At 49.8% G+C, this 19070-nt stretch overlaps 22 non-coding genes across 22 annotated transcripts; all 22 read right to left on the bottom strand.

The window, feature by feature from the left end:
• Positions 1 to 1420: 1420 nt before the first annotated feature.
• On the bottom strand, positions 1421 to 1493 carry Trnaa-ugc (transfer RNA alanine (anticodon UGC)). Its single transcript has one exon. It is a non-coding gene; the product is annotated as a tRNA-Ala (tRNA).
• Positions 1494 to 2499: 1006 nt separating this feature from the next.
• On the bottom strand, positions 2500 to 2572 carry Trnaa-agc (transfer RNA alanine (anticodon AGC)). Its single transcript has one exon. It is a non-coding gene; the product is annotated as a tRNA-Ala (tRNA).
• Positions 2573 to 2985: 413 nt separating this feature from the next.
• On the bottom strand, positions 2986 to 3058 carry Trnaa-ugc (transfer RNA alanine (anticodon UGC)). The gene has a single exon. It is a non-coding gene; the product is annotated as a tRNA-Ala (tRNA).
• Positions 3059 to 4549: 1491 nt separating this feature from the next.
• Trnaa-ugc (transfer RNA alanine (anticodon UGC)) lies at positions 4550 to 4622 on the bottom strand. The gene has a single exon. It is a non-coding gene; the product is annotated as a tRNA-Ala (tRNA).
• A 1006-nt stretch (positions 4623 to 5628) lies between these two features.
• Positions 5629 to 5701, bottom strand: Trnaa-agc (transfer RNA alanine (anticodon AGC)). The gene has a single exon. It is a non-coding gene; the product is annotated as a tRNA-Ala (tRNA).
• Positions 5702 to 6100: 399 nt separating this feature from the next.
• On the bottom strand, positions 6101 to 6173 carry Trnaa-ugc (transfer RNA alanine (anticodon UGC)). The gene has a single exon. It is a non-coding gene; the product is annotated as a tRNA-Ala (tRNA).
• Positions 6174 to 7179: 1006 nt separating this feature from the next.
• Positions 7180 to 7252, bottom strand: Trnaa-agc (transfer RNA alanine (anticodon AGC)). The gene has a single exon. It is a non-coding gene; the product is annotated as a tRNA-Ala (tRNA).
• Positions 7253 to 7665: 413 nt separating this feature from the next.
• Positions 7666 to 7738, bottom strand: Trnaa-ugc (transfer RNA alanine (anticodon UGC)). Its single transcript has one exon. It is a non-coding gene; the product is annotated as a tRNA-Ala (tRNA).
• Positions 7739 to 8744: 1006 nt separating this feature from the next.
• Trnaa-agc (transfer RNA alanine (anticodon AGC)) lies at positions 8745 to 8817 on the bottom strand. Its single transcript has one exon. It is a non-coding gene; the product is annotated as a tRNA-Ala (tRNA).
• Positions 8818 to 9230: 413 nt separating this feature from the next.
• Positions 9231 to 9303, bottom strand: Trnaa-ugc (transfer RNA alanine (anticodon UGC)). The gene has a single exon. It is a non-coding gene; the product is annotated as a tRNA-Ala (tRNA).
• A 1006-nt stretch (positions 9304 to 10309) lies between these two features.
• On the bottom strand, positions 10310 to 10384 carry Trnaa-agc (transfer RNA alanine (anticodon AGC)). The gene has a single exon. It is a non-coding gene; the product is annotated as a tRNA-Ala (tRNA).
• Positions 10385 to 10794: 410 nt separating this feature from the next.
• On the bottom strand, positions 10795 to 10867 carry Trnaa-ugc (transfer RNA alanine (anticodon UGC)). The gene has a single exon. It is a non-coding gene; the product is annotated as a tRNA-Ala (tRNA).
• A 1006-nt stretch (positions 10868 to 11873) lies between these two features.
• Trnaa-agc (transfer RNA alanine (anticodon AGC)) lies at positions 11874 to 11946 on the bottom strand. The gene has a single exon. It is a non-coding gene; the product is annotated as a tRNA-Ala (tRNA).
• A 413-nt stretch (positions 11947 to 12359) lies between these two features.
• Positions 12360 to 12432, bottom strand: Trnaa-ugc (transfer RNA alanine (anticodon UGC)). Its single transcript has one exon. It is a non-coding gene; the product is annotated as a tRNA-Ala (tRNA).
• A 1006-nt stretch (positions 12433 to 13438) lies between these two features.
• Positions 13439 to 13511, bottom strand: Trnaa-agc (transfer RNA alanine (anticodon AGC)). Its single transcript has one exon. It is a non-coding gene; the product is annotated as a tRNA-Ala (tRNA).
• Positions 13512 to 13924: 413 nt separating this feature from the next.
• On the bottom strand, positions 13925 to 13997 carry Trnaa-ugc (transfer RNA alanine (anticodon UGC)). The gene has a single exon. It is a non-coding gene; the product is annotated as a tRNA-Ala (tRNA).
• Positions 13998 to 15003: 1006 nt separating this feature from the next.
• On the bottom strand, positions 15004 to 15076 carry Trnaa-agc (transfer RNA alanine (anticodon AGC)). The gene has a single exon. It is a non-coding gene; the product is annotated as a tRNA-Ala (tRNA).
• A 413-nt stretch (positions 15077 to 15489) lies between these two features.
• Trnaa-ugc (transfer RNA alanine (anticodon UGC)) lies at positions 15490 to 15562 on the bottom strand. Its single transcript has one exon. It is a non-coding gene; the product is annotated as a tRNA-Ala (tRNA).
• Positions 15563 to 16568: 1006 nt separating this feature from the next.
• Trnaa-agc (transfer RNA alanine (anticodon AGC)) lies at positions 16569 to 16641 on the bottom strand. Its single transcript has one exon. It is a non-coding gene; the product is annotated as a tRNA-Ala (tRNA).
• Positions 16642 to 17040: 399 nt separating this feature from the next.
• Trnaa-ugc (transfer RNA alanine (anticodon UGC)) lies at positions 17041 to 17113 on the bottom strand. Its single transcript has one exon. It is a non-coding gene; the product is annotated as a tRNA-Ala (tRNA).
• A 1006-nt stretch (positions 17114 to 18119) lies between these two features.
• Trnaa-agc (transfer RNA alanine (anticodon AGC)) lies at positions 18120 to 18192 on the bottom strand. The gene has a single exon. It is a non-coding gene; the product is annotated as a tRNA-Ala (tRNA).
• Positions 18193 to 18591: 399 nt separating this feature from the next.
• Positions 18592 to 18664, bottom strand: Trnaa-ugc (transfer RNA alanine (anticodon UGC)). The gene has a single exon. It is a non-coding gene; the product is annotated as a tRNA-Ala (tRNA).
• Between the last annotated feature and the right edge of the window lie 406 nt (positions 18665 to 19070).

Here is a 19070-nt window from a genome sequence, read left to right as displayed (position 1 = left end):
TTGTAGCGCTGAAGGGACCAGAGTACAAAGGCGCGGACACGTTCATATACACAAGAGTTCCAAGTAGTTTCGATGCTCTGGTATTACGAATGCAAATTCCGTCTGTTTTTAACGTCTTAAATTGAAAGGGGGGTCACAAATTGCTCCGTTTTCACTCCTTGTCGACAATCACACAGCACCTGAGGTAACAAGCACATCTCGAGCCCCATTCTGCACTCCACTGTTCATGCAAACTCAGTGCCTCGCTCTTTGCTACTGTGTACCACTCTTGTCGTCCAACTGCAAAACACTGGGCCACAACAAGTTTCCACGTCTCCATTGCACTGCGCAAACTACGAAACGCTCCCCAAACATGGCACTCGCCCATGCAGCCGACTTTTACGACTTTACACGACGCTCACGCTAGTGACAGCCTCATTTATAGTTCGACGTCGCCCCAAAGCGAATGAGCACATTTCGCCTACGGCTTAGGCCGCCCTCCTAGTGTGGCTGCTCGGTGTCTGCAGGCAGCGAGGGGCTGCAAGCTTCCTGCGTTCGCACCTATGTCACCTGTGCTTGCTTGTCAGAGACAGACTATCGCAAAACATACAAATCACTCCATGAACTGATTGCTACGGCATCTGTTATCAGAAGTCACAACTAGCAACACCAGTAGCAGCCGACTGCACGCAAAGAATAGGAATGTGCAGTGGGATTTACGTGAACCCGGCGTAAGGCAGATCTTTCCGACGTAGGCTTAAGAATCTTATGGGAACACTTGTACTGTTTGTAAATTAAGTGTAGGAGTTGGAGGAGGGTGCTTCCTGCGCACGAATAACAGCACGCTTGCCAATTGTGGATGCTAATCGTTCTCTTGTATCTGCCTAGACACATCTGCTGGCTGTGAATTACTCCACTTGCATGGCAAGGTGCGCATGTAGGTGTGTTAAAAATTCTGGAGGCGCTGGGTATCGATCCAGGTCCCTCTCGCATGCTAAGCGAGCGCTCTACCATCTGAGCTACCCCCCTCCATGATAAATTGTGCTACATACAGCAATATCAATGTCACAGACGCTTGCACTCCCATTATTCCGCAGACAAACACTACTCTCTATGTATCTGTGAGGGTGTCTTTCAGGTTTCGTGCATTCTGTATTGAATCGTAGTTGGCCACAATGGAAGTGGCACGCATCACGTCGAAAATAGAATTCGGACACCGCTCTGAGTAAGACGAACGTGTTGTCCACTCTCTAGACTTCAATGACGTTAAGCCGTGATACCTAAGACAGACCTGCACTCGATGACAGCCGGTCCCCACACATACATCTTGCTCTCCTTACGTCAGTATGCATCATACAAGTCTGTGACGCTGGCTTTGCAACATCTTGCGTGCTTTTAGGTTCGCAGCGATCAACACTTGGCATCCACTGACCACAAAACATGGAGGCGCCGGGGCTTGAACCCGGGACCTTTCACATGCAAAGCGAACGCTCTACCAACTGAGCTACGCCCCCATCCGCGACCAAACTGCGCTATTCTCCATTCCTTGAGACTCCTATGTGCACGGACACGATGCTTGGTTGGTTTGTAGCGCTGAAGAGACCAGAGTACAAAGGCGCGGACACGTTCATATACACAAGAGTTCCAAGTAGTTTCGATGCTCTGGTATTACGAATGCAAATTCCGTCTGTTTTTAACGTCTTAAATTGAAAGGGGGGTCACAAATTGCTCCGTTTTCACTCCTTGTCGACAATCACACAGCACCTGAGGTAACAAGCACATCTCGAGCCCCATTCTGCACTCCACTGTTCATGCAAACTCAGTGCCTCGCTCTTTGCTACTGTGTACCACTCTTGTCGTCCAACTGCAAAACACTGGGCCACAACAAGTTTCCACGTCTCCATTGCACTGCGCAAACTACGAAACGCTCCCCAAACATGGCACTCGCCCATGCAGCCGACTTTTACGACTTTACACGACGCTCACGCTAGTGACAGCCTCATTTATAGTTCGACGTCGCCCCAAAGCGAATGAGCACATTTCGCCTACGGCTTAGGCCGCCCTCCTAGTGTGGCTGCTCGGTGTCTGCAGGCAGCGAGGGGCTGCAAGCTTCCTGCGTTCGCACCTATGTCACCTGTGCTTGCTTGTCAGAGACAGACTATCGCAAAACATACAAATCACTCCATGAACTGATTGCTACGGCATCTGTTATCAGAAGTCACAACTAGCAACACCAGTAGCAGCCGACTGCACGCAAAGAATAGGAATGTGCAGTGGGATTTACGTGAACCCGGCGTAAGGCAGATCTTTCCGACGTAGGCTTAAGAATCTTATGGGAACACTTGTACTGTTTGTAAATTAAGTGTAGGAGTTGGAGGAGGGTGCTTCCTGCGCACGAATAACAGCACGCTTGCCAATTGTGGATGCTAATCGTTCTCTTGTATCTGCCTAGACACATCTGCTGGCTGTGAATTACTCCACTTGCATGGCAAGGTGCGCATGTAGGTGTGTTAAAAATTCTGGAGGCGCTGGGTATCGATCCCAGTACCTCTCGCATGCTAAGCGAGCGCTCTACCATCTGAGCTACGCCCCCTCCATGATAAATTGTGCTACATACAGCAATATCAATGTCACAGACGCTTGCACTCCCATTATTCCGCAGACAAACACTACTCTCTATGTATCTGTGAGGGTGTCTTTCAGGTTTCGTGCATTCTGTATTGAATCGTAGTTGGCCACAATGGAAGTGGCACGCATCACGTCGAAAATAGAATTCGGACACCGCTCTGAGTAAGACGAACGTGTTGTCCACTCTCTAGACTTCAATGACGTTAAGCCGTGATACCTAAGACAGACCTGCACTCGATGACAGCCGGTCCCCACACATACATCTTGCTCTCCTTACGTCAGTATGCATCATACAAGTCTGTGACGCTGGCTTTGCAACATCTTGCGTGCTTTTAGGTTCGCCGCGATCAACACTTGGCATCCACTGACCACAAAACATGGAGGCGCCGGGGCTTGAACCCGGGACCTTTCACATGCAAAGCGAACGCTCTACCAACTGAGCTACGCCCCCATCCGCGACCAAAGTGCGCTATTCTCCATTCCTTGAGACTCTGATGTGCACGGACACGATGCTTGGTTGGTTTGTAGCGCTGAAGGGACCAGAGTACAAAGGCGCGGACACGTTCATATACACAAGAGTTCCAAGTAGTTTCGATGCTCTGGTATTACGAATGCAAATTCCGTCTGTTTTTAACGTCTTAAATTGAAAGGGGGGTCACAAATTGCTCCGTTTTCACTCCTTGTCGACAATCACACAGCACCTGAGGTAACAAGCACATCTCGAGCCCCATTCTGCACTCCACTGTTCATGCAAACTCAGTGCCTCGCTCTTTGCTACTGTGTACCACTCTTGTCGTCCAACTGCAAAACACTGGGCCACAACAAGTTTCCACGTCTCCATTGCACTGCGCAAACTACGAAACGCTCCCCAAACATGGCACTCGCCCATGCAGCCGACTTTTACGACTTTACACGACGCTCACGCTAGTGACAGCCTCATTTATAGTTCGACGTCGCCCCAAAGCGAATGAGCACATTTCGCCTACGGCTTAGGCCGCCCTCCTAGTGTGGCTGCTCGGTGTCTGCAGGCAGCGAGGGGCTGCAAGCTTCCTGCGTTCGCACCTATGTCACCTGTGCTTGCTTGTCAGAGACAGACTATTGCAAAACATACAAATCACTCCATGAACTGATTGCTACGGCATCTGTTATCAGAAGTCACAACTAGCAACACCAGTAGCAGCCGACTGCACGCAAAGAATAGGAATGTGCAGTGGGATTTACGTGAACCCGGCGTAAGGCAGATCTTTCCGACGTAGGCTTAAGAATGTTATGGGAACACTTGTACTGTTTGTAAATTAAGTGTAGGAGTTGGAGGAGGGTGCTTCCTGCGCACGAATAACAGCACGCTTGCCAATTGTGGATGCTAATCGTTCTCTTGTATCTGCCTAGACACATCTGCTGGCTGTGAATTACTCCACTTGCATGGCAAGGTGCGCATGTAGGTGTGTTAAAAATTCTGGAGGCGCTGGGTATCGATCCCAGTACCTCTCGCATGCTAAGCGAGCGCTCTACCATCTCAGCTACCCCCCTCCATGATAAATTGCGCTACATACAGCAATATCAATGTCACAGACGCTTGCACTCCCATTATTCCGCAGACAAACACTACTCTCTATGTATCTGTGAGGGTGTCTTTCAGGTTTCGTGCATTCTGTATTGAATCGTAGTTGGCCACAATGGAAGTGGCACGCATCACGTCGAAAATAGAATTCGGACACCGCTCTGAGTAAGACGAACGTGTTGTCCACTCTCTAGACTTCAATGACGTTAAGCCGTGATACCTAAGACAGACCTGCACTCGATGACAGCCGGTCCCCACACATACATCTTGCTCTCCTTACGTCAGTATGCATCATACAAGTCTGTGACGCTGGCTTTGCAACATCTTGCGTGCTTTTAGGTTCGCCGCGATCAACACTTGGCATCCACTGACCACAAAACATGGAGGCGCCGGGGCTTGAACCCGGGACCTTTCACATGCAAAGCGAACGCTCTACCAACTGAGCTACGCCCCCATCCGCGACCAAACTGCGCTATTCTCCATTCCTTGAGACTCTGATGTGCACGGACACGATGCTTGGTTGGTTTGTAGCGCTGAAGAGACCAGAGTACAAAGGCGCGGACACGTTCATATACACAAGAGTTCCAAGTAGTTTCGATGCTCTGGTATTACGAATGCAAATTCCGTCTGTTTTTAACGTCTTAAATTGAAAGGGGGGTCACAAATTGCTCCGTTTTCACTCCTTGTCGACAGTCACACAGCACCTGAGGTAACAAGCACATCTCGAGCCCCATTCTGCACTCCACTGTTCATGCAAACTCAGTGCCTCGCTCTTTGCTACTGTGTACCACTCTTGTCGTCCAACTGCAAAACACTGGGCCACAACAAGTTTCCACGTCTCCATTGCACTGCGCAAACTACGAAACGCTCCCCAAACATGGCACTCGCCCATGCAGCCGACTTTTACGACTTTACACGACGCTCACGCTAGTGACAGCCTCATTTATAGTTCGACGTCGCCCCAAAGCGAATGAGCACATTTCGCCTACGGCTTAGGCCGCCCTCCTAGTGTGGCTGCTCGGTGTCTGCAGGCAGCGAGGGGCTGCAAGCTTCCTGCGTTCGCACCTATGTCACCTGTGCTTGCTTGTCAGAGACAGACTATCGCAAAACATACAAATCACTCCATGAACTGATTGCTACGGCATCTGTTATCAGAAGTCACAACTAGCAACACCAGTAGCAGCCGACTGCACGCAAAGAATAGGAATGTGCAGTGGGATTTACGTGAACCCGGCGTAAGGCAGATCTTTCCGACGTAGGCTTAAGAATCTTATGGGAACACTTGTACTGTTTGTAAATTAAGTGTAGGAGTTGGAGGAGGGTGCTTCCTGCGCACGAATAACAGCACGCTTGCCAATTGTGGATGCTAATCGTTCTCTTGTATCTGCCTAGACACATCTGCTGGCTGTGAATTACTCCACTTGCATGGCAAGGTGCGCATGTAGGTGTGTTAAAAATTCTGGAGGCGCTGGGTATCGATCCCAGTACCTCTCGCATGCTAAGCGAGCGCTCTACCATCTGAGCTACGCCCCCTCCATGATAAATTGTGCTACATACAGCAATATCAATGTCACAGACGCTTGCACTCCCATTATTCCGCAGACAAACACTACTCTCTATGTATCTGTGAGGGTGTCTTTCAGGTTTCGTGCATTCTGTATTGAATCGTAGTTGGCCACGCATCACGTCGAAAATAGAATTCGGACACCGCTCTGAGTAAGACGAACGTGTTGTCCACTCTCTAGACTTCAATGACGTTAAGCCGTGATACCTAAGACAGACCTGCACTCGATGACAGCCGGTCCCCACACATACATCTTGCTCTCCTTACGTCAGTATGCATCATACAAGTCTGTGACGCTGGCTTTGCAACATCTTGCGTGCTTTTAGGTTCGCCGCGATCAACACTTGGCATCCACTGACCACAAAACATGGAGGCGCCGGGGCTTGAACCCGGGACCTTTCACATGCAAAGCGAACGCTCTACCAACTGAGCTACGCCCCCATCCGCGACCAAACTGCGCTATTCTCCATTCCTTGAGACTCTGATGTGCACGGACACGATGCTTGGTTGGTTTGTAGCGCTGAAGGGACCAGAGTACAAAGGCGCGGACACGTTCATATACACAAGAGTTCCAAGTAGTTTCGATGCTCTGGTATTACGAATGCAAATTCCGTCTGTTTTTAACGTCTTAAATTGAAAGGGGGGTCACAAATTGCTCCGTTTTCACTCCTTGTCGACAATCACACAGCACCTGAGGTAACAAGCACATCTCGAGCCCCATTCTGCACTCCACTGTTCATGCAAACTCAGTGCCTCGCTCTTTGCTACTGTGTACCACTCTTGTCGTCCAACTGCAAAACACTGGGCCACAACAAGTTTCCACGTCTCCATTGCACTGCGCAAACTACGAAACGCTCCCCAAACATGGCACTCGCCCATGCAGCCGACTTTTACGACTTTACACGACGCTCACGCTAGTGACAGCCTCATTTATAGTTCGACGTCGCCCCAAAGCGAATGAGCACATTTCGCCTACGGCTTAGGCCGCCCTCCTAGTGTGGCTGCTCGGTGTCTGCAGGCAGCGAGGGGCTGCAAGCTTCCTGCGTTCGTACCTATGTCACCTGTGCTTGCTTGTCAGAGACAGACTATCGCAAAACATACAAATCACTCCATGAACTGATTGCTACGGCATCTGTTATCAGAAGTCACAACTAGCAACACCAGTAGCAGCCGACTGCACGCAAAGAATAGGAATGTGCAGTGGGATTTACGTGAACCCGGCGTAAGGCAGATCTTTCCGACGTAGGCTTAAGAATCTTATGGGAACACTTGTACTGTTTGTAAATTAAGTGTAGGAGTTGGAGGAGGGTGCTTCCTGCGCACGAATAACAGCACGCTTGCCAATTGTGGATGCTAATCGTTCTCTTGTATCTGCCTAGACACATCTGCTGGCTGTGAATTACTCCACTTGCATGGCAAGGTGCGCATGTAGGTGTGTTAAAAATTCTGGAGGCGCTGGGTATCGATCCCAGTACCTCTCGCATGCTAAGCGAGCGCTCTAGCATCTGAGCTACGCCCCCTCCATGATAAATTGTGCTACATACAGCAATATCAATGTCACAGACGCTTGCACTCCCATTATTCCGCAGACAAACACTACTCTCTATGTATCTGTGAGGGTGTCTTTCAGGTTTCGTGCATTCTGTATTGAATCGTAGTTGGCCACAATGGAAGTGGCACGCATCACGTCGAAAATAGAATTCGGACACCGCTCTGAGTAAGACGAACGTGTTGTCCACTCTCTAGACTTCAATGACGTTAAGCCGTGATACCTAAGACAGACCTGCACTCGATGACAGCCGGTCCCCACACATACATCTTGCTCTCCTTACGTCAGTATGCATCATACAAGTCTGTGACGCTGGCTTTGCAACATCTTGCGTGCTTTTAGGTTCGCCGCGATCAACACTTGGCATCCACTGACCACAAAACATGGAGGCGCCGGGGCTTGAACCCGGGACCTTTCACATGCAAAGCGAACGCTCTACCAACTGAGCTACGCCCCCATCCGCGACCAAACTGCGCTATTCTCCATTCCTTGAGACTCTGATGTGCACGGACACGATGCTTGGTTGGTTTGTAGCGCTGAAGGGACCAGAGTACAAAGGCGCGGACACGTTCATATACACAAGAGTTCCAAGTAGTTTCGATGCTCTGGTATTACGAATGCAAATTCCGTCTGTTTTTAACGTCTTAAATTGAAAGGGGGGTCACAAATTGCTCCGTTTTCACTCCTTGTCGACAATCACACAGCACCTGAGGTAACAAGCACATCTCGAGCCCCATTCTGCACTCCACTGTTCATGCAAACTCAGTGCCTCGCTCTTTGCTACTGTGTACCACTCTTGTCGTCCAACTGCAAAACACTGGGCCACAACAAGTTTCCACGTCTCCATTGCACTGCGCAAACTACGAAACGCTCCCCAAACATGGCACTCGCCCATGCAGCCGACTTTTACGACTTTACACGACGCTCACGCTAGTGACAGCCTCATTTATAGTTCGACGTCGCCCCAAAGCGAATGAGCACATTTCGCCTACGGCTTAGGCCGCCCTCCTAGTGTGGCTGCTCGGTGTCTGCAGGCAGCGAGGGGCTGCAAGCTTCCTGCGTTCGCACCTATGTCACCTGTGCTTGCTTGTCAGAGACAGACTATCGCAAAACATACAAATCACTCCATGAACTGATTGCTACGGCATCTGTTATCAGAAGTCACAACTAGCAACACCAGTAGCAGCCGACTGCACGCAAAGAATAGGAATGTGCAGTGGGATTTACGTGAACCCGGCGTAAGGCAGATCTTTCCGACGTAGGCTTAAGAATCTTATGGGAACACTTGTACTGTTTGTAAATTAAGTGTAGGAGTTGGAGGAGGGTGCTTCCTGCGCACGAATAACAGCCCGCTTGCCAATTGTGGATGCTAATCGTTCTCTTGTATCTGCCTAGACACATCTGCTGGCTGTGAATTACTCCACTTGCATGGCAAGGTGCGCATGTAGGTGTGTTAAAAATTCTGGAGGCGCTGGGTATCGATCCCAGTACCCCTCGCATGCTAAGCGAGCGCTCTACCATCTGAGCTACGCCCCCTCCATGATAAATTGTGCTACATACAGCAATATCAATGTCACAGACGCTTGCACTCCCATTATTCCGCAGACAAACACTACTCTCTATGTATCTGTGAGGGTATCTTTCAGGTTTCGTGCATTCTGTATTGAATCGTAGTTGGCCACAATGGAAGTGGCACGCATCACGTCGAAAATAGAATTCGGACACCGCTCTGAGTAAGACGAACGTGTTGTCCACTCTCTAGACTTCAATGACGTTAAGCCGTGATACCTAAGACAGACCTGCACTCGATGACAGCCGGTCCCCACACATACATCTTGCTCTCCTTACGTCAGTATGCATCATACAAGTCTGTGACGCTGGCTTTGCAACATCTTGCGTGCTTTTAGGTTCGCCGCGATCAACACTTGGCATCCACTGACCACAAAACATGGAGGCACCGGGGCTTGAACCCGGGACCTTTCACATGCAAAGCGAACGCTCTACCAACTGAGCTACGCCCCCATCCACGACCAAACTGCGCTATTCTCCATTCCTTGAGACTCTGATGTGCACGGACACGATGCTTGGTTGGTTTGTAGCGCTGAAGGGACCAGAGTACAAAGGCGCGGACACGTTCATATACACAAGAGTTCCAAGTAGTTTCGATGCTCTGGTATTACGAATGCAAATTCCGTCTGTTTTTAACGTCTTAAATTGAAAGGGGGGTCACAAATTGCTCCGTTTTCACTCCTTGTCGACAATCACACAGCACCTGAGGTAACAAGCACATCTCGAGCCCCATTCTGCACTCCACTGTTCATGCAAACTCAGTGCCTCGCTCTTTGCTACTGTGTACCACTCTTGTCGTCCAACTGCAAAACACTGGGCCACAACAAGTTTCCACGTCTCCATTGCACTGCGCAAACTACGAAACGCTCCCCAAACATGGCACTCGCCCATGCAGCCGACTTTTACGACTTTACACGACGCTCACGCTAGTGACAGCCTCATTTATAGTTTGACGTCGCCCCAAAGCGAATGAGCACATTTCGCCTACGGCTTAGGCCGCCCTCCTAGTGTGGCTGCTCGGTGTCTGCAGGCAGCGAGGGGCTGCAAGCTTCCTGCGTTCGCACCTATGTCACCTGTGCTTGCTTGTCAGAGACAGACTATCGCAAAACATACAAATCACTCCATGAACTGATTGCTACGGCATCTGTTATCAGAAGTCACAACTAGCAACACCAGTAGCAGCCGACTGCACGCAAAGAATAGGAATGTGCAGTGGGATTTACGTGAACCCGGCGTAAGGCAGATCTTTCCGACGTAGGCTTAAGAATCTTATGGGAACACTTGTACTGTTTGTAAATTAAGTGTAGGAGTTGGAGGAGGGTGCTTCCTGCGCACGAATAACAGCACGCTTGCCAATTGTGGATGCTAATCGTTCTCTTGTATCTGCCTAGACACATCTGCTGGCTGTGAATTACTCCACTTGCATGGCAAGGTGCGCATGTAGGTGTGTTAAAAATTCTGGAGGCGCTGGGTATCGATCCCAGTACCTCTCGCATGCTAAGCGAGCGCTCTACCATCTGAGCTACCCCCCTCCATGATAAATTGTGCTACATACAGCAATATCAATGTCACAGACGCTTGCACTCCCATTATTCCGCAGACAAACACTACTCTCTATGTATCTGTGAGGGTGTCTTTCAGGTTTCGTGCATTCTGTATTGAATCGTAGTTGGCCACAATGGAAGTGGCACGCATCACGTCGAAAATAGAATTCGGACACCGCTCTGAGTAAGACGAACGTGTTGTCCACTCTCTAGACTTCAATAACGTTAAGCCGTGATACCTAAGACAGACCTGCACTCGATGACAGCCGGTCCCCACACATACATCTTGCTCTCCTTACGTCAGTATGCATCATACAAGTCTGTGACGCTGGCTTTGCAACATCTTGCGTGCTTTTAGGTTCGCCGCGATCAACACTTGGCATCCACTGACCACAAAACATGGAGGCGCCGGGGCTTGAACCCGGGACCTTTCACATGCAAAGCGAACGCTCTACCAACTGAGCTACGCCCCCATCCGCGACCAAACTGCGCTATTCTCCATTCCTTGAGACTCTGATGTGCACGGACACGATGCTTGGTTGGTTTGTAGCGCTGAAGAGACCAGAGTACAAAGGCGCGGACACGTTCATATACACAAGAGTTCCAAGTAGTTTCGATGCTCTGGTATTACGAATGCAAATTCCGTCTGTTTTTAACGTCTTAAATTGAAAGGGGGGTCACAAATTGCTCCGTTTTCACTCCTTGTCGACAATCACACAGCACCTGAGGTAACAAGCACATCTCGAGCCCCATTCTGCACTCCACTGTTCATGCAAACTCAGTGCCTCGCTCTTTGCTACTGTGTACCACTCTTGTCGTCCAACTGCAAAACACTGGGCCACAACAAGTTTCCACGTCTCCATTGCACTGCGCAAACTACGAAACGCTCCCCAAACATGGCACTCGCCCATGCAGCCGACTTTTACGACTTTACACGACGCTCACGCTAGTGACAGCCTCATTTATAGTTCGACGTCGCCCCAAAGCGAATGAGCACATTTCGCCTACGGCTTAGGCCGCCCTCCTAGTGTGGCTGCTCGGTGTCTGCAGGCAGCGAGGGGCTGCAAGCTTCCTGCGTTCGCACCTATGTCACCTGTGCTTGCTTGTCAGAGACAGACTATCGCAAAACATACAAATCACTCCATGAACTGATTGCTACGGCATCTGTTATCAGAAGTCACAACTAGCAACACCAGTAGCAGCCGACTGCACGCAAAGAATAGGAATGTGCAGTGGGATTTACGTGAACCCGGCGTAAGGCAGATCTTTCCGACGTAGGCTTAAGAATGTTATGGGAACACTTGTACTGTTTGTAAATTAAGTGTAGGAGTTGGAGGAGGGTGCTTCCTGCGCACGAATAACAGCACGCTTGCCAATTGTGGATGCTAATCGTTCTCTTGTATCTGCCTAGACACATCTGCTGGCTGTGAATTACTCCACTTGCATGGCAAGGTGCGCATGTAGGTGTGTTAAAAACTCTGGAGGCGCTGGGTATCGATCCCAGTACCTCTCGCATGCTAAGCGAGCGCTCTACCATCTGAGCTACGCCCCCTCCATGATAAATTGTGCTACATACAGCAATATCAATGTCACAGACGCTTGCACTCCCATTATTCCGCAGACAAACACTACTCTCTATGTATCTGTGAGGGTGTCTTTCAGGTTTCGTGCATTCTGTATTGAATCGTAGTTGGCCACAATGGAAGTGGCACGCATCACGTCGAAAATAGAATTCGGACACCGCTCTGAGTAAGACTAACGTGTTGTCCACTCTCTAGACTTCAATGACGTTAAGCCGTGATACCTAAGACAGACCTGCACTCGATGACAGCCGGTCCCCACACATACATCTTGCTCTCCTTACGTCAGTATGCATCATACAAGTCTGTGACGCTGGCTTTGCAACATCTTGCGTGCTTTTAGGTTCGCCGCGATCAACACTTGGCATCCACTGACCACAAAACATGGAGGCGCCGGGGCTTGAATCCGGGACCTTTCACATGCAAAGCGAACGCTCTACCAACTGAGCTACGCCCCCATCCGCGACCAAACTGCGCTATTCTCCATTCCTTGAGACTCTGATGTGCACGGACACGATGCTTGGTTGGTTTGTAGCGCTGAAGAGACCAGAGTACAAAGGCGCGGACACGTTCATATACACAAGAGTTCCAAGTAGTTTCGATGCTCTGGTATTACGAATGCAAATTCCGTCTGTTTTTAACGTCTTAAATTGAAAGGGGGGTCACAAATTGCTCCGTTTTCACTCCTTGTCGACAATCACACAGCACCTGAGGTAACAAGCACATCTCGAGCCCCATTCTGCACTCCACTGTTCATGCAAACTCAGTGCCTCGCTCTTTGCTACTGTGTACCACTCTTGTCGTCCAACTGCAAAACACTGGGCCACAACAAGTTTCCACGTCTCCATTGCACTGCGCAAACTACGAAACGCTCCCCAAACATGGCACTCGCCCATGCAGCCGACTTTTACGACTTTACACGACGCTCACGCTAGTGACAGCCTCATTTATAGTTCGACGTCGCCCCAAAGCGAATGAGCACATTTCGCCTACGGCTTAGGCCGCCCTCCTAGTGTGGCTGCTCGGTGTCTGCAGGCAGCGAGGGGCTGCAAGCTTCCTGCGTTCGCACCTATGTCACCTGTGCTTGCTTGTCAGAGACAGACTATCGCAAAACATACAAATCACTCCATGAACTGATTGCTACGGCATCTGTTATCAGAAGTCACAACTAGCAACACCAGTAGCAGCCGACTGCACGCAAAGAATAGGAATGTGCAGTGGGATTTACGTGAACCCGGCGTAAGGCAGATCTTTCCGACGTAGGCTTAAGAATCTTATGGGAACACTTGTACTGTTTGTAAATTAAGTGTAGGAGTTGGAGGAGGGTGCTTCCTGCGCACGAATAACAGCACGCTTGCCAATTGTGGATGCTAATCGTTCTCTTGTATCTGCCTAGACACATCTGCTGGCTGTGAATTACTCCACTTGCATGGCAAGGTGCGCATGTAAGTGTGTTAAAAATTCTGGAGGCGCTGGGTATCGATCCCAGTACCTCTCGCATGCTAAGCGAGCGCTCTACCATCTGAGCTACGCCCCCTCCATGATAAATTGTGCTACATACAGCAATATCAATGTCACAGACGCTTGCACTCCCATTATTCCGCAGACAAACACTACTCTCTATGTATCTGTGAGGGTGTCTTTCAGGTTTCGTGCATTCTGTATTGAATCGTAGTTGGCCACAATGGAAGTGGCACGCATCACGTCGAAAATAGAATTCGGACACCGCTCTGAGTAAGACGAACGTGTTGTCCACTCTCTAGACTTCAATGACGTTAAGCCGTGATACCTAAGACAGACCTGCACTCGATGACAGCCGGTCCCCACACATACATCTTGCTCTCCTTACGTCAGTATGCATCATACAAGTCTGTGACGCTGGCTTTGCAACATCTTGCGTGCTTTTAGGTTCGCCGCGATCAACACTTGGCATCCACTGACCACAAAACATGGAGGCGCCGGGGCTTGAACCCGGGACCTTTCACATGCAAAGCGAACGCTCTACCAACTGAGCTACGCCCCCATCCGCGACCAAACTGCGCTATTCTCCATTCCTTGAGACTCTGATGTGCACGGACACGATGCTTGGTTGGTTTGTAGCGCTGAAGAGACCAGAGTACAAAGGCGCGGACACGTTCATATACACAAGAGTTCCAAGTAGTTTCGATGCTCTGGTATTACGAATGCAAATTCCGTCTGTTTTTAACGTCTTAAATTGAAAGGGGGGTCACAAATTGCTCCGTTTTCACTCCTTGTCGACAATCACACAGCACCTGAGGTAACAAGCACATCTCGAGCCCCATTCTGCACTCCACTGTTCATGCAAACTCAGTGCCTCGCTCTTTGCTACTGTGTACCACTCTTGTCGTCCAACTGCAAAACACTGGGCCACAACAAGTTTCCACGTCTCCATTGCACTGCGCAAACTACGAAACGCTCCCCAAACATGGCACTCGCCCATGCAGCCGACTTTTACGACTTTACACGACGCTCACGCTAGTGACAGCCTCATTTATAGTTCGACGTCGCCCCAAAGCGAATGAGCACATTTCGCCTACGGCTTAGGCCGCCCTCCTAGTGTGGCTGCTCGGTGTCTGCAGGCAGCGAGGGGCTGCAAGCTTCCTGCGTTCGCACCTATGTCACCTGTGCTTGCTTGTCAGAGACAGACTATCGCAAAACATACAAATCACTCCATGAACTGATTGCTACGGCATCTGTTATCAGAAGTCACAACTAGCAACACCAGTAGCAGCCGACTGCACGCAAAGAATAGGAATGTGCAGTGGGATTTACGTGAACCCGGCGTAAGGCAGATCTTTCCGACGTAGGCTTAAGAATGTTATGGGAACACTTGTACTGTTTGTAAATTAAGTGTAGGAGTTGGAGGAGGGTGCTTCCTGCGCACGAATAACAGCACGCTTGCCAATTGTGGATGCTAATCGTTCTCTTGTATCTGCCTAGACACATCTGCTGGCTGTGAATTACTCCACTTGCATGGCAAGGTGCGCATGTAGGTGTGTTAAAAACTCTGGAGGCGCTGGGTATCGATCCCAGTACCTCTCGCATGCTAAGCGAGCGCTCTACCATCTGAGCTACGCCCCCTCCATGATAAATTGTGCTACATACAGCAATATCAATGTCACAGACGCTTGCACTCCCATTATTCCGCAGACAAACACTACTCTCTATGTATCTGTGAGGGTGTCTTTCAGGTTTCGTGCATTCTGTATTGAATCGTAGTTGGCCACAATGGAAGTGGCACGCATCACGTCGAAAATAGAATTCGGACACCGCTCTGAGTAAGACGAACGTGTTGTCCACTCTCTAGACTTCAATGACGTTAAGCCGTGATACCTAAGACAGACCTGCACTCGATGACAGCCGGTCCCCACACATACATCTTGCTCTCCTTACGTCAGTATGCATCATACAAGTCTGTGACGCTGGCTTTGCAACATCTTGCGTGCTTTTAGGTTCGCCGCGATCAACACTTGGCATCCACTGACCACAAAACATGGAGGCGCCGGGGCTTGAATCCGGGACCTTTCACATGCAAAGCGAACGCTCTACCAACTGAGCTACGCCCCCATCCGCGACCAAACTGCGCTATTCTCCATTCCTTGAGACTCTGATGTGCACGGACACGATGCTTGGTTGGTTTGTAGCGCTGAAGAGACCAGAGTACAAAGGCGCGGACACGTTCATATACACAAGAGTTCCAAGTAGTTTCGATGCTCTGGTATTACGAATGCAAATTCCGTCTGTTTTTAACGTCTTAAATTGAAAGGGGGGTCACAAATTGCTCCGTTTTCACTCCTTGTCGACAATCACACAGCACCTGAGGTAACAAGCACATCTCGAGCCCCATTCTGCACTCCACTGTTCATGCAAACTCAGTGCCTCGCTCTTTGCTACTGTGTACCACTCTTGTCGTCCAACTGCAAAACACTGGGCCACAACAAGTTTCCACGTCTCCATTGCACTGCGCAAACTACGAAACGCTCCCCAAACATGGCACTCGCCCATGCAGCCGACTTTTACGACTTTACACGACGCTCACGCTAGTGACAGCCTCATTTATAGTTCGACGTCGCCCCAAAGCGAATGAGCACATTTCGCCTACGGCTTAGGCCGCCCTCCTAGTGTGGCTGCTCGGTGTCTGCAGGCAGCGAGGGGCTGCAAGCTTCCTGCGTTCGCACCTATGTCACCTGTGCTTGCTTGTCAGAGACAGACTATCGCAAAACATACAAATCACTCCATGAACTGATTGCTACGGCATCTGTTATCAGAAGTCACAACTAGCAACACCAGTAGCAGCCGACTGCACGCAAAGAATAGGAATGTGCAGTGGGATTTACGTGAACCCGGCGTAAGGCAGATCTTTCCGACGTAGGCTTAAGAATGTTATGGGAACACTTGTACTGTTTGTAAATTAAGTGTAGGAGTTGGAGGAGGGTGCTTCCTGCGCACGAATAACAGCACGCTTGCCAATTGTGGATGCTAATCGTTCTCTTGTATCTGCCTAGACATATCTGCTGGCTGTGAATTACTCCACTTGCATGGCAAGGTGCGCATGTAGGTGTGTTAAAAATTCTGGAGGCGCTGGGTATCGATCCCAGTACCTCTCGCATGCTAAACGAGCGCTCTACCATCTGAGCTACGCCCCCTCCATGATAAATTGTGCTACATACAGCAATATCAATGTCACAGACGCTTGCACTCCCATTATTCCGCAGACAAACACTACTCTCTATGTATCTGTGAGGGTGTCTTTCACGTTTCGTGCATTCTGTATTGAATCGTAGTTGGCCACGCATCACGTCGAAAATAGAATTCGGACACCGCTCTGAGTAAGACGAACGTGTTGTCCACTCTCTAGACTTCAATGACGTTAAGCCGTGATACCTAAGACAGACCTGCACTCGATGACAGCCGGTCCCCACACATACATCTTGCTCTCCTTACGTCAGTATGCATCATACAAGTCTGTGACGCTGGCTTTGCAACATCTTGCGTGCTTTTAGGTTCGCCGCGATCAACACTTGGCATCCACTGACCACAAAACATGGAGGCGCCGGGGCTTGAACCCGGGACCTTTCACATGCAAAGCGAACGCTCTACCAACTGAGCTACGCCCCCATCCGCGACCAAACTGCGCTATTCTCCATTCCTTGAGACTCTGATGTGCACGGACACGATGCTTGGTTGGTTTGTAGCGCTGAAGGGACCAGAGTACAAAGGCGCGGACACGTTCATATACACAAGAGTTCCAAGTAGTTTCGATGCTCTGGTATTACGAATGCAAATTCCGTCTGTTTTTAACGTCTTAAATTGAAAGGGGGGTCACAAATTGCTCCGTTTTCACTCCTTGTCGACAATCACACAGCACCTCAGGTAACAAGCACATCTCGAGCCCCATTCTGCACTCCACTGTTCATGCAAACTCAGTGCCTCGCTCTTTGCTACTGTGTACCACTCTTGTCGTCAAACTGCAAAACACTGGGCCACAACAAGTTTCCACGTCTCCATTGCACTGCGCAAACTACGAAACGCTCCCCAAACATGGCACTCGCCCATGCAGCCGACTTTTACGACTTTACACGACGCTCACGCTAGTGACAGCCTCATTTATAGTTCGACGTCGCCCCAAAGCGAATGAGCACATTTCGCCTACGGCTTAGGCCGCCCTCCTAGTGTGGCTGCTCGGTGTCTGCAGGCAGCGAGGGGCTGCAAGCTTCCTGCGTTCGCACCTATGTCACCTGTGCTTGCTTGTCAGAGACAGACTATCGCAAAACATACAAATCACTCCATGAACTGATTGCTACGGCATCTGTTATCAGAAGTCACAACTAGCAACACCAGTAGCAGCCGACTGCACGCAAAGAATAGGAATGTGCAGTGGGATTTACGTGAACCCGGCGTAAGGCAGATCTTTCCGACGTAGGCTTAAGAATCTTATGGGAACACTTGTACTGTTTGTAAATTAAGTGTAGGAGTTGGAGGAGGGTGCTTCCTGCGCACGAATAACAGCACGCTTGCCAATTGTGGATGCTAATCGTTCTCTTGTATCTGCCTAGACATATCTGCTGGCTGTGAATTACTCCACTTGCATGGCAAGGTGCGCATGTAGGTGTGTTAAAAATTCTGGAGGCGCTGGGTATCGATCCCAGTACCTCTCGCATGCTAAACGAGCGCTCTACCATCTGAGCTACGCCCCCTCCATGATAAATTGTGCTACATACAGCAATATCAATGTCACAGACGCTTGCACTCCCATTATTCCGCAGACAAACACTACTCTCTATGTATCTGTGAGGGTGTCTTTCACGTTTCGTGCATTCTGTATTGAATCGTAGTTGGCCACGCATCACGTCGAAAATAGAATTCGGACACCGCTCTGAGTAAGACGAACGTGTTGTCCACTCTCTAGACTTCAATGACGTTAAGCCGTGATACCTAAGACAGACCTGCACTCGATGACAGCCGGTCCCCACACATACATCTTGCTCTCCTTACGTCAGTATGCATCATACAAGTCTGTGACGCTGGCTTTGCAACATCTTGCGTGCTTTTAGGTTCGCCGCGATCAACACTTGGCATCCACTGACCACAAAACATGGAGGCGCCGGGGCTTGAACCCGGGACCTTTCACATGCAAAGCGAACGCTCTACCAACTGAGCTACGCCCCCATCCGCGACCAAACTGCGCTATTCTCCATTCCTTGAGACTCTGATGTGCACGGACACGATGCTTGGTTGGTTTGTAGCGCTGAAGAGACCAGAGTACAAAGGCGCGGACACGTTCATATACACAAGAGTTCCAAGTAGTTTCGATGCTCTGGTATTACGAATGCAAATTCCGTCTGTTTTTAACGTCTTAAATTGAAAGGGGGGTCACAAATTGCTCCGTTTTCACTCCTTGTCGACAATCACACAGCACCTGAGGTAACAAGCACATCTCGAGCCCCATTCTGCACTCCACTGTTCATGCAAACTCAGTGCCTCGCTCTTTGCTACTGTGTACCACTCTTGTCGTCCAACTGCAAAACACTGGGCCACAACAAGTTTCCACGTCTCCATTGCACTGCGCAAACTA

The sequence above is a fragment of the Schistocerca gregaria genome, chromosome 6, assembly GCF_023897955.1.
Source record: "Schistocerca gregaria isolate iqSchGreg1 chromosome 6, iqSchGreg1.2, whole genome shotgun sequence".
In the NCBI taxonomy this organism is placed as follows: Eukaryota; Metazoa; Arthropoda; class Insecta; order Orthoptera; family Acrididae; genus Schistocerca; species Schistocerca gregaria.
The sequence above is the reverse complement of the archived record's forward strand: the minus strand, read 5'-3'. Positions and strand labels throughout refer to the sequence as shown.